The sequence below is a fragment of the Furipterus horrens genome, unplaced genomic scaffold (genome assembly GCF_987537825.1).
Source record: "Furipterus horrens unplaced genomic scaffold, mFurHor1.1.pri manual_scaffold_1, whole genome shotgun sequence".
Classification (NCBI taxonomy): Eukaryota; Metazoa; Chordata; class Mammalia; order Chiroptera; family Furipteridae; genus Furipterus; species Furipterus horrens.
Window position 1 is genome coordinate 84,478,856 of NW_028327171.1, and position 14,509 is coordinate 84,493,364.

The following is a 14,509-nucleotide window of genomic DNA, read 5'->3' on the forward strand; positions in this document are numbered from 1 at the left end:
TTTCTAGAGAAAGTCAAACTGTAAAGTTTGAATGGAGAGAGAGGATCTTGCAAAGGAAATTGAAAAAAAGTATCAAAGAGATTAAAGGAAAACTGGGGAATGTGTATTGTACAAACCAAAACAAGAGAGACTTTCAAAACTATATAAGAAATTTAGGAAGTGTATGCAATGCTGTTAAAAGGTGACTGAATCTAATACACTTAAATAATGAAAGAAATTGGACTCAAAAAGTAAGACATTCATACCAAGATAAACTGCAGGAATAGAAAATGGGTTACTAATTGCCAGGTGCTGAGCATGACTCGAGGGTGAGTTTACTATAGAGCGATAAAGGGGACCTTGAGGTGTGCATCTGATAGAACTGTTCTATATATTTTACATTTTTCTCTTTTGCATTTTAAATATATCATTTCATGGTTTCTGGCTTTCATAGTTTTTGATCTTTTTTTATGAGAAATCTGCTGTAATTTTGATTGCAGTTCTTTTGTATTGTAACATATATTTTTCTCTTATTTTCTTGAGAATTTTCTCTAGTTTTCAATCAAAATCATTTTCTGTCAATTTATTTAAAAAATTATCTGGTGTTTTTTGTGTTTCTTGGGTATACAGTTTTGTGGATACCAATAGTTTCAGATGATTTTCAGCGTAATCTCTTTAAATGTTTATTTTTATCCTTTGTCTTCTCTCTCCTATATTTTAATTACACTTGTTTAGACTTTTTGGTTTGCACCACAGCTCTAGGGTATTCTGTCTTTTTATCTTTTTATATTCTCATGTTTTAATAGTTGTACTTTGGTTTGAGTAATTATTATTGACTTATCTTCCATGATCATTGATTCTTTCCTGCGTTGTGTTGGGTGTACTGATGAGCCTTTTGGGGGCATACTCATAATCATGATACAGATACTTAGCTAGCTGGTGTATTGAATGTAGTCATCGTATCTCTATTAAAAGCTACATTGTTCAAATGCTTTCTTTTCTTGTACTGTTCCATGTGGGGTTTGTTATTAAACTTTTCCTACCCTCATAAAATAAAATGGCAATTTTTCCTTCTTACTTAATGAAGCAGTATTATATAGGCACTTACTTGTTCTATGGAGTTTTTCTAAATCTTTCCTGTAAAATTATTTTGTTCCATTGTTATTGTGGGGAAGATCTTTTTAGGTAAAATTTATATAATATACAATTAACCATTTTAAAGTGTACTCTTCAGTGGTATTTAATTAAAATTCAGTAGTACTTAGTATACTCACACTGTCATACAATGAACAACTTTTTAATTTCAGACTGTTCCATCACCTCCCATAAACAGCACATATCTGTTAAGTAATTGATCTCCATTTTCCTCTCTCCACATTCCCTGGTAACCTTTACTTACTTATTTGTTTGTTTGTTTGTTTATTTATATTTATTTATTTTTACCTATCTACTCATGTATTTGCATTTTAACAATATGACCCAGTGATCTCTATACACATTTAATTTTGAAAATGGTGAATGAGATCATTCAAAAATATATTTCCTTCACTAATGGAGGCAAGATGCAAATGAGGAGAACAATTATAGAGGTAACTGTAATAATGTAGGTACAAGTATATGAGATATAAGATCATCACACACCGTCAGAGTGGCTGTTATAAAAAAAAGACAAGAAATAACAAATGTTTACAAGCATGTAAAGAAAGGGAATCCTTGTGCACTGTTGGTAGGAACACAAATTGTTTCAGCCACTATGAAAATTTACTTTTCCACAAAAAGTAAAGAACTAGCATGTGATTCAGCAATTTCACCCCTGGGTATCCACCCAAAGAAAACAAAAACACCAGTTCAAAAAGATATATCCACCCTCCATGTTTACTGCAGCATCACCTTCAACAACCAAGATATTCAATGAATCCAAGTGTTCATTGATGGATGAATGGATAAAGAAGATGTAGAGTATATAGTATACAATGGAATAATATTAAGCCACAAAAAGAAAGAAATCCTGCCATTTGTGATAACATGAACAAACCCCGAAGGCATCCTGCCAAGTGAAACAAGTCAGACAGTGAAAGGTAAATACCACATAATCCACTTATATGTGGGGGGAAAAAAGCTTATAGATACAGAGAACAGACTGGTGGCCACCAGAGATAGTGGGAGGTGGTGGAGAAATGGCTGGATAGGATTGGAAGGTACAAACTTCCATTCATAAAATAAGTCATGGGGATATAATGCACAGATTGGTGACTATAGTTAACAGTACAGGATTGCATACCTGGAAGTTGCTAAGGGTAGAACTTAAAAGTTCTCATCACAAGAAAAAAAATTATAACTATGTATTGAAACCAGATCCATTGTGGCAATCATTTCACAATATATACAAATATCAAAACATTATGCTGAACACTTGGAATTAATGTTATGTACCAATTATAGCTCAATTAAAAAGGTGACCAATACTGAAGAGGTAGGTTAAAGAGAATTTAGTAAGTCATGGAAAATAAATTAGAGAATATTTGAGAAATTATTTATTTATTTGATTATTTGTTTACTTCACATGATCATTTTTTACTTTTAAATTACAGTTGACATACAATATGATATTAGTTTCAGGTGTATACCCCAGTGATTAGACATCATATAACTTACTAAGTGATCATCCTGATAAATCTAGTACACATCTGACCCCATACATAGTTATTAGAATATTATTGACTATATTCCTTATGCTGTATTTTATACTCTCATAATTATTCTGTAACAATCAATTTGTATTTCTTAATCCTTTCACCCCTTCACCTATTCCCCTAACTCACTTCCCATCTGGCAACTGTCAAAATTTTCTCTGTATCTATGAGTCTGCTTCTGTTCTGCTTGTTTGTTGTTTTGTTTGTTTATTTTAGATTAATTTATTGATAGATATGTACTTATTGCCATTTTATTGTTTATATATTTCATCTCTTCTTCTTTAGGAAGACTAACATTTTATGTAATACTGGTTTGGGGGTCATGAACTCTTTTAGCTTTTTCTTGCCTGAGAAAATCTTTATATGTTCTTCAATTCTAATGATAGCTTTTCTGGTTAGAGTAATCTTATTGTAGATCCCTGCTTTTAGTCACTTCAAATATTCTTGCCAATCCCTTCTGGCCTGTAAAGTTCTATTGAGAAATCAACTGACAATCTTATGAGAGCTCCCTTGTAGGTAACTAACTACTTTTCTTTTGATATCTTTAAAATTCTCTTTTTGTCTTTAATCTTTTGCATTTTAATTATGATGTGTCTTGGTATTGGCCTTTTGGATTCATTTTGTTTGGGACGTTTTGTGCTTCATAGGCTTATATGTCTATATTCTTCACTAGGTTAGTGAAGTTTTCTGTTAGTTTTTCAAATAAATTTTCAGTTTCTTGCTCTCACTTTTCTCCTTCCAGCACCCCCATGATGTGAATGTTGGTGTGCTTGAAGTTGTCCCAGAGGCTCCTTACACCATCTTCATTTCCTTTTTATTCTTTTTTCTTTTTTCTGTTCTGATTGGGTGTTTTTTGCTTTGTTACATTCCAAATTGCTGATTTGATTCTCAGCTTCATCTACTCTATAGTTGATTCCCTGTACGTTATTCTTCATTTCATGTAGTGTATCATTTCAGCTGTTTATTTTTTATGGTTTTCATGTTATTTTTATGGTTTCCCTGTCCTTTTTATGCTGTTGAAGTTCTCTCAAGTTTCCACTACTCTTCCCCTAAGTTCATTGAGCAGCCTTATAACCAGTGTTTTGAACTCTGCATCAACTACCTTGCCCGTCTTTGCTTTATTAGTTCTTTTAATGGATTATTGTCTTGTTCTTTCACTTGGGGTGTGTTTCTTTGTCTCCTCATTTTGGCAGCCTCTCTATGTTTGTTTCTATGAGATAGGTAGTGTTTCTATGTCTCCCTGGTTTGATAGAGTGACCTAATGTAGTAGATGTCCTGTAGGTTCCAGTGGCACAGCCTCCCTAATCACTCAAACTAGGGACTCCTGTTGCACCCCTCAACCTGTGTCGGCTGTGTACACCTTCCTGTTGTAGCTGAAACCTGATTGCTGTCGACACATCAATGGGAGGGATTTACTCTCAGACTGATTCACTGCAAGACTGACTGTGACTATGACCACTGTGGAGGATAACCTGTGCATGGGCCTACCCCACAGAGCAGAACTTACTTCAGTTGGGCTCTGATGTCAAAAGACACTGTCTCTTGTGTCACTGTGGAGGAGGTTGTGTGGTGTTTTGATGTGGTCTAAAGTTGTCCACTGCTGCACTGGCTCTCAGGCCTCCTAGGAGATACAGGCCAAGGTCTGCCACTTCCTGTGTTCTGCCCAGGGCTACCTGGCTTGAGTTAGAAAGTGAACTGCAACTGCCTGCTACTTATGTTGGGCTTGGAGATGTCCAGGACAGGCCAAAAAGCAAATCACAGCAGGTTGTTGCTAGTGCTTGGCCCAGAGCCACTTAATGAGTAGTAGTAGGCATGCTGAGGCCAGATGCTGCCTGTTTGAGAGATTTTAGTAAAGTCTGAAGTATGAACCAATACAGACCATTTGTATAAACAAAGTATTGAAAACAGCTTGGGTGGGTTCAGCAGCTTGGTGGGGAGAGGTCTCAGGAAATCATCAGGGTGGGGTAAACAGTGATAGCCAGGTTGATGGAGTCTCAGATATGGCACCCACCTTGTGGCTCTGTAGAAGGAGGGCCCAGAAAAGGAACAAAGGATACTGCCAACACTATGTTTGACAGAAAGCTGCCCCACCCCCAGCTTTTGCCCTGACTCCATACAATTCACTTAATCCCCATGTGTTCCTGGTTACTTTTAAGCTGCTGCCCCAGTGCTGGAGCTCAGAGGAAGAGTCCAAGTAAGTCCATGTGTGGGCCCTTTAAGAGGTACTGCCTGGGACTTCATAAACCCTCTCTCTCACTTAGCCACAATACCTGCTGTTTTTTATAGCCAGAAGTTATGGGGGATTCTGTTTCTGGCACTGGAACATGGGCTGAGAGTTTTGGTGTGCAGTTGGGATCCATCATTCCCTAGGGGAGACCTCTGTAGCTGACACATATCTCCCAGATCTGTCTTCCACATGTGGATGTGGGACCAGAGACAGATTTAACGACGGGCACACTGGGCACGCACCCTGGGCTCTGACTCCTGAAGGGCCGTGCAAAACACCAACTTTACACTTTTTTCTAATGACACCAAGTTTGGTTTCATAGGTGCAATTTTAATTACATACAAGTTTACAGTCGGCGGTAAAACCTGATAGTATGTTTATATTTGCTTATTTTCATTATTTTATTACTGTGCTACATACTATACTTATACTGTGCTGCATAGGCCCCGCAAAGCTGTGCTACCACTCATTGGAAAAATAGAATCATATTTGCTTCTTTGTACTTACAAAGGTTCTCCTGCAGTGCAGACTTACGATATATGCAAATACGCAGGGATGTAAATTCATTTGTGGATATGTACTTGTTTCATTTACAGTTTTAAAAATAGTTTTCTGTACGTGTAAATAAATATTCAGGTAAATTGAAATTATATTAAAATGAAATTAATTCCTATTGTTGAAATTATATTAAGATAAAATTAATTCTTGTTGTTACATCAGCGCCTAGATTTTCATAGTTTATGAATAATTTTTGAATTTTAATTAATCATTCATTTATTGCACTATAATAAAAAATCTCTTCTCTAGTATTCTAATCATTCAGACTATTAAATTTCAGAGTTTTCATTGGTAACTAGAAAAATGAAATGATATCAAAACTTTGTGATTATTATTATGCTATTATTAATTATATTATACATATATTCAAATTTTGTTGGAAATAAAACATTAATAATGCATAATATTTTCTATTTATTTAAAAATATGGTTAACATGTATTTTTATTTTCCCTGTCTCTCTCTCTCTTTTTTAAGGGGCCCATTATTTTCTTCTGTGCCTGAGCCCTCAACTGACCTTAATCCACCTCTGTCTGGGACCAGCCCATTCTTCATCTCTGTCCCTCCTACCGGTTTCAATATGGCTTCTTTAAATCCCTAGTTATAGAACTGTTCAGCTACATTTCAGGTGGGTCTGAATGATGGTTGTTCTGTAGTTTAGTTGAAATTTTGATATGGTTGTGGGAAGTTGTGAGTACTATGTTTACCTGTGCTGCCGTCTTAATTGGTAGTTGAGAAATAATTTAAAGAAATCCCTGGTAACCTTTAATATATCTTCTGTCTTGATTGATTTGCCTATTCTGGTTAGAGCAAATAAAAGGAACCATGATTTGTGACCTTTGTGTCTGACTTTTTTCACTTAGTATAAAGTTTCTGAGATTCATCCAACTTGTAGCATTTTGTTCCTTTTTACGGATGGGTAACATTCCAATGTTTACATATACTACAATTTGTTTAACCATTTGTCCATCGATGGGCATTTGGATTGTTTCTTCTTTTGAGGTATTATAAATAATATTGCTATAAGAATGTGTGTAGAAGTTTCTCTGTGGACATAAGTTTTCATTTCTCTTGCAATGAATTATATACCTAGAAGTGGAATTATTTGGTCATGTGGTAATTCTATGTTTAACTTTTCGAGGAACAGCCAAACTGTTTTCCACAGCAGCTGCACTGTTATACATTCCCACAAGCAATCTATGAGGGTTCCAATTTCTCCAAATCTTTGCCAATACTTGTTATTTTTTATTTTCTTGATTAAAGCCATCCTAGTGGGCGTGAAGTAGTATCTTATTGTGGTCCTGATTTGCATTTACTTAATGACAGGTGATGCTGAATACCTTGTAATATGCTTATTGGCTATTTATAGAGCTTTGGAGAAATATCTATATTTCTTTGTTCACTTTAAAATTATGTTGTTTGTCCTTTTGTTGTTGAGATGAAACTGTTCTTTATAGAATCTGTATGTTAAACCATTATATGCCTTGAAAATGTTTTTTTCATTATGTAGGGTATGTGGAAAACAACTAATTATTAACAGCTTATTTTCTTTAGTGCTATGTGTTTTCAAATGTTCTGTATCTTCTTGGGTCAACTATTTATTTTTTATGTTTTTTTAATATATTTTATTGATTATGCTATTACAGTTGTCCCAATTTTCCTCCCTTTGCCCCCCTCCACCTAGTACCAACCATTCCCTCTGGCAATTGTCCCTTGAATTCATGTCCATGAGTCATGCATATACAGTATCCCTCTCTATATCGCGGTTCACTTATCGCGGCCTCACTGTATTGCAGGATTTTAAAAAACATTATATTTAATTATTTATCGCAGATTTTTTGCTATATTGTGGGATTTTGTGATACTGTATACGTATATTGTTAAAGTTACGTAGGTTCAAGAGTGTAGAATATGTTTAAGAACATAAGTAGTGTTTATAAAAGTGTGGAAAAGTTAATAAGGGAGTAAGAAAGGTTAATAAGGAACTGGGAATGGTTTATAAGTGCATGGGAATGGTTTATAAAGCCTTAAAATATATATAAATACTAAAATAAATGTAAAGTTCCTACTTCGCGGATTTTCACCTATCCTGGGGGTTCTAGAATGTAATGCCCATGATAAGTGAGGGAATACTGTATACTGTTTTTAACATCCTCCTGTCTATTCTGTACCTACAAATTTGTGCTTCTTAATCCCTGAACCTTTTCCCTCATTCTCCCTCTTCCCCCTCCCAACTGATAACCTTCCAAATGATCCCCATATCTATGATTCTGTTTCTGTTCTGCTCTTTTGCTTAGCTTTTTTTTTTTTAGATTCAACCGTTGATAGTTGTGAATTTATTGGTAATTTAGTGTTCATAGTTTTGATCTTCTTTTTCTTAAATATGTACCTTTAACAATTCATATAATAGTGCCTTGCTGGTGATGAACTCCTTTAGCTTTACCTTGTCTGGGAAGCACTTTATCTGCCCTTAAATTCTAAATAATAGCTTTGCTCAATAGAGTAATCTAAGTTGTAAGTCCTAGCTTTCCATCACTTTAAATACTTCTTTCCTGCCCCTTATAGACTGCAACATTTCTTTTGAGAAATCATCCAGTAGTCTTATGGTAACTCCTTTGTAGGTAACTCTCTGCTTTTCTCTTGCTGCTTTTAAGATTCTCTCTTTATCTTTAACCTTTGGCATTTTAATTATGATGTGTCTTGGTGTGTGTCTGTCTTGTTTGGGACTCTCTGTGCTTTCTGGACTTGTATGTCTATTTTCTTCACCAAATTAGGGAAGTTTCCTTTTGTTATTTTTTCAAATATGTTTTCAATTTTTTACTCTTTCTCTTCTCCTTTTGGCACCCCTATGTTTAGAATATTCAAACATTTGAAGTTTTTCCTGAGGCTACTTAGCCTATCCTTGTTTTTTTTTTTTTGTTTTTGTTTTTGTTTTGGTAGGGCGGGAGTGTTCTTTTTTCCTTCTTGCTGTTTTGATTGAATATTTTTTCCTTCCTTAGGATCCAGATCATTGATTTAATTCTCAGCTTCGTCTATCCACTGTTGGTTCCCTATAAAGTTTTCTTTATTTTACTTAGTGTACCCTTATTTCTGCTTAGGTGTTTTTTATGATGTTGAAGTACCCAGTGAGTTCCTTGAGTGTCCTAATAACCAGTATTTTGAACTCTGCATCTAACACATTGCTTATATCCATTTTGTTTAGGTTTTTTTCTGGAGTTTTGTTCTATTCTTTCATTTGTGCCATGTTTCTTTTTCTCCTCATTTTGGCAGCCTCCCTGTGTTTGTTTCTATGTATTAGGTAGAGCTGCTTTGACTCCCTGTCTTATTAGTGTTGCCTATTGTAGAAAAGTGCACCAGTAAATTGGATGAGCAGAGACTTATGAACCAAATTTAGAGTTTCCGATATGGTGCTGCTGCTTTGTGGTTCTATGGTTGGGAGAGCTCAGAGAAAAGACAATGCCACTGCCTGGCCTTGTATGTCACTGGTGCTCTTCCAGCTGCTACCCTGGTGCTGGAGCCGAGAGGGAGTGAGTGTGCACAAGTCCTCTGTGCACTGTGGGCCCTGTAAGGGGGGGCTCTTGAAAACCCCACAGCTTCTTCCACTGCTTCGACTCTCAGTGGTTTTCACAGCCAGAAGTTGCGCAGACTTATCTTCCTGGTGCTGGAACCCTGGGCTGAGTGGTGTGGTGTGGGGCTGCAACCCCTGCTGATTTTTATCCACTGCATGTGGGTGTGGGACTGCCTGTTCTTCATTTCTCTGCCTCCGTGCCTCCACGCCTCTCCATGTGTCTCCATGCCTCTGCCCCCCTTACCCGTCTGGATGAATATGACTTCTTTAATTTCTTGGTTGTCGGACTTCCATACAGCTTGATTTTCTGACAATTCTGGGTGATATTTCTCCTGTAGTATACTTGTAATTTTTGCTGTGGTTGTGCAAGGAGGCAAGCTGTGTTTACCTACACCTCCATCTTGACCAGAAGTGTGGACTCAACTTTATTTTCCATAAGAATGCATTTTTATCAATTTCATTGAATTTAAAAAATATATTTCCATAAAGTGGATAATATTCTCTGTAGATAGCTTTAATGCTTGCTATATCTATTGCAAAGGCCCCTTATCATTCTTATTATTTTTCATTTGTACTTTTATTTATTTATTTACTTATTTTGAGTAACGTATGCTTGGATTTAGAAATCTCTTGTGTCTTTGTTTTCTATTTCACTATTTTCTGCTTTTGTTTATATAATTTCTTTTTCTTTTTCTTTTCTTTTTTTACTTTAAGTACTGTTTTTCTTCTACTCTTACTTTGAATACTTACCCCATTATTTTAAAAACACTTTGGTTTTATAGTAAATATATTTCAAAGATTAAAGTTTATCTATATGTACTGTTTTAGCAACATCCTGAAATTTTTATATGCACTGTCTTTATTATCCCAGCCAAAATGTTTTGCCACTTCCAATGTAATTTCCCCTTAAGACCATAAGTTGGTTAGGACTGCAGTTCTTAATACACAAACATAAAGGGTTTTAAAAACTATTGTTATGTTTTATTTATGGTTGATTACTAACTTATTTTAGTCGGGTTTAGAAAAGGTCACCTGCATAACATCAGTTCTTTGATAGTTGTTGAAAGTCTTTTGTAATCTAGTGGGTAGTCAATTTGGAAAACGTTTAGTGTTAATAAGACTACATATTCTCTATTAGGGTACAGAGGTTTTTAGGTGAACAATTTGGTCAAACATTTTTTGTGACTCAAAACTTCTAAGACTTCACTAATTTTTTATGTTCTTAATATGCCAATTCTTGACAGAGTTGTTCAAAATTCTGTTGTTTAAAAATTTTTTAGATTTGTAAAATTTACCTATAAATTTGATGGTTTTGCTTAATAAAATTTTAGGTTATTTTTTAAAGTTAATATTTATTATTGTTATATCTTGTTAGATTGTTCCTTTCATTATAATGTTAAATATCATTTACCTTAATTTCCAGTAATGTTTGTGCCTTTAATTTAATTTTATTTTACACTAAGTTGTTGCAACAGCTTTATTTCTGTCAATAAATATCCAGAATATGTTTTCATACCTTTATTTTCTATGTGGCTTTATTTATTATGTCAATAGTAGCAGCATATATCTATATATTTTTCTTAGATCCCAATCTTATGGTCTCTTTTCTATTAGATAAAATCATTCTACTTATATTTATTATTATTGATATTTTTGACTAATGTTTTCTATCTTATTTTCAATTGTGTTTAAAGTTGTTTATTTTTGTTTCTTTGTTTATCCTCTTCTTTTTTTTTAATGTGTTTTATTGATTATACTGTTACAGTTGTCCCAATTTCCTGTCCCTCTGCTCCCCTCCATCCGGTGGCCCCCCTCCCTCCAGTTGTACCCCCTTTTAGTCCATGTCCATTGGTTGTGCTTTTTTTCTTTATTTTTTTCCTGATATCTAATGGATTGATTACGTTTTAAAACTTTTTCTTTACCCTGAAATTTTTGTTTTCAAATAATATATTTTTCTATACTATAATGGTTAACTTTACATTTTAAACTTTCTTATTTATCTAGAAGTTTACTTATAAATCTATAGTTGGTCAGTATTTATATCCTATTTCTTAACATGACAGGCTTTATTTATCCTTTAACTACCTACTATTATAAAGTGTCTCCTCTAGATCTTGTTATTTTTCTTTAGTATGTAGGTTTTAACTTATTTTAAACCAAAAATATTAATTTTATAGTTATTAATTTATTAAATGTATCAATGTATTTCTGTGTTCCCCAGTGTTTATTTTAGCTTTTGTTTTTCTTATAGATTTCCTTTCTTTTTCTTTCTTCTTCTCCTCCTCTTTCTTCTTTTTTGGTTTTTGTTTTTCACTCAAATAGCCTGTTTATTCAGGTTCAGAATTCAGTATTGCAGAACTCTGTCTTGACAGGCCCAATGGCTACCTGCCATGTTGCTCTCACCAACAACCCCACAGGGCAGCCTCAGGGCCAGCCATGGCACCCAGGTCCTACTTTTCTCTCTCTCTCTCTCTCTTTCTTTCTCTCTCTCTCTTTTCTTTCTTTCTTTCTTTCTTTCTTTCTTTCTTTCTTTCTTTCTTTCTTTCTTTCTTTCTTTCTTTCTTTCTTTTCTTCTCTCCATCCTTCCTTCTGTCCTTCCTTCCATCCTTCCTTCTGTCCTTCCTTCTTGCTTCTGTCCTCCCCCCTTCCTTTCTTTCTTTCTCTCTCTCTCTGACACTATTACAGATGTCTTTCATCCATTTTCCCCCTTCACTCAGTGCCCCCCACCCCCTCAGCCTTCATCACATTGTTGTCTGTGTCCATGGGGTTTAGTTAATCTCTTCTAGTTCCCCACAAACCTCCCTGCCCTCTGAGATTTCTTAGTCTGTTCCATGTATCCATGATGCTGGTTTTATTGTATTCGTCAGTTTATTATATCCATAGATTCCACATATGAGTGAGATCATATGGTATTTGTCTTTCTCTGACAGGTTTATTTCATTTAACATAATAATCTCCAGGTCCATCCATGTTCATCGTCGGCAGCCGTCCGTCTCGAGAGACGATGGTGTAGCTTCTTAAGAGTCTATCTGCACCGCCGAGAATGGCTGTGCAGTCCGACTCGGGAGTGACACGGTATCTGTCTCCTCCCGTGTTGAATCGACATCTTGCGATGACGCTGGAGTGTCCTCTCCAGTGGAGCTGAAGCTACAGAGCCTGGGCAGGGTGATATGGAGGGTCTGCTGTTGCCCATCCATGTTATTGCAAAGAATAAGAGTTCTGTTTTTATAACTGTAGAATTCCATTGTATAAATGTACTATAACTTTTATTATCCACTCATCTACTGATAGGCACTTGTGCTGTTTCCATATCTTGGCTATTGTAAATAGCACTGTGCTGAACATAGCAGTGCATATATTCTTTCTGATTAGTGTTTCTGGGTCCTCTTTTTCTTAATTCTTATTTTTTTCCTTATTACTTAGTCATGTTCTAATGAACATCATAATTCAGTAATAGTTCGGAGGAGAGTGGGAATAAACACTCCTAACTTTTATATTTCTAAAGTTGCCTTTATTTTGCCCTTACAATTGAAGGTACAACTGAAGTCTTTTTCAACCTAAATTACATTTTTTAGAAGTCCAATTAAAAATGTCTTCAGGGAAGACAAAGGACTGGATTGAGGAGCCACAGGCGTGGGTAGAGCTGGGGTAACGGGGGCCAGGCAGGTGATGAAAATGAGGGATGAGTTAATCAGGACAGGAGCCTTTTGGTTCTTAGACTTTGATCCAGGCCACCATGGAAAGGAATCCCGAGGATGACACAGGCCTTGTGCACGTGCCTTTTGGGCACATTGTTGCCAATGAGAAATGGCATGGATCACAGCTGGCACAGGGCATGCAAGGGAAAATACAACTTCTTTTTGAGGATGGCATGACATCGGTAGATTTTTACTTGTCTATCAGATCCTGCATTCTTTATATCAAGGAAGCCGATTTGGTAGCAGGAAATAGCTACCGAAAGAGGCTTGTCCATGTTAGAAATTCTAGTAATCTTCAAGGAATAGTAGTAGTTGAAAAAACGCAGATAAGTGAACAGTACTTCCCAGCCATACAGAAGTTTACTGTGCTGGACCTTGGGATGGTGTTGCTTCCAGTGGCCAACCAGATGGAAGCATCCTCCTTCATTATCCAGTTAGTTCAAGAGCAAATCAAAGAGCCCAGAAAGAACCCTTTTCTCAGGAAGAAACAGGTTCTAACCTCTGAGCCATTCCTACTTCAAATTGTGCAACAGATCCCAGGAGTTGGAAAAGTTAAAGCTTCTCTACTGCTTCAGAAGTTCCCAAATATCCACCAACTAAGTAATGCTTCCATCCAAGAACTGGAGCAGGTCGTTGGACAAGCAGTCGATTGGCAAATTCATGCGTTCCTCACACAGTCCAGGTGACAGCTCCTCTAAAGCATCTATTATGTTTTCTCCTTTAGACTATAAACACAGGATCTTGGTTTCTTTTTATATTTAAAAATCAAGAAAAATGATTTTTCATCATGCCAGCTAGTGAAAGAGGAGGAGAGGCCTGAGTGGAATCTGCCAGTTGTCCTGCCCTGCTTTCTGGGTGCAGGCATTTAAGTTAGTGGGCTGGGATGGTGCTGCCCTGATTCTGCTACCATGAAGAGGGCTAGTGGGGATCTTCCTAAGAGAGTCGCTTGAATTAGGGACTCTCAGATCTGGCAAAAATCCAGCTTGGGCAGATTTGAACAGGTGACCTTGACCTGCATCTATCATGAAAAGGTCTTAACAAGTTTCAGGTGGTGGATATGATCTTCTAAAGGAAACAAACCTACAATGAAGCACTGTGTACCCTCAGCCCCTTGTTCCTGGTGGCAGAGCCACTGTTCTTCATGTCTGGTCTTAACATACCTGAGCTTTGAGGACTGCTGCCAGTGTAAATAAGTGGTTGTACAGCCCTTGTTCTTCCTCCCCCACTCGCTCACTTCCTTCTTGGTAGCTGCACAGTTTGTGTATAATCACTGGGCACATCTGAACACAGAAAGCTGGGAGTGTAGAGTACCCACTTAAAGGTAAAAAGTCAATGTGTGTTTTGGGGGGTTGTGGAAAATGTGTTTGTGAATGTAAAGCCCAACAATGGGAAGATACACAGGAAAATGGCAGGGGCAGCTAGGTCCAGAAAGAAGAGCTAGAAGCTAGGGATCAGAAGGTATATTTTCCCACACAAAAAAATAAATACAATTAAAGATGCCATATGTTCTCAAAGATACTAAGACAACTCGAAAGTCCTATTTTGTGAAATGTTAGTAATTTTAAAAAATCAAACAATAAAATAATTTTGCATTAGGGTGGAAACAATTTGAAAGAAAAGAATTAAAGTGAAAAAGCAAAAAACATTAACTCAAAAGAAAAATGTCTTCAGGCCTCTCAATTTATCTTTCATATATTTTAACAACTCTTTAATATTTTTAAAGTATTCTTATTTTACTATTGTTCATTCTGGATGAATTCTTCAGTAGAAACTACCATTTCACTAAA

The 14,509-nt window shown here is 36.0% G+C and overlaps 1 pseudogene; it reads left to right on the forward strand.

The window, feature by feature from the left end:
- The first annotated feature begins 12,760 nt into the window (after positions 1-12,760).
- Positions 12,761-13,408, forward strand: LOC150021405 (Fanconi anemia core complex-associated protein 24 pseudogene; annotated as a pseudogene).
- The last annotated feature ends 1,101 nt before the right edge of the window (positions 13,409-14,509 follow it).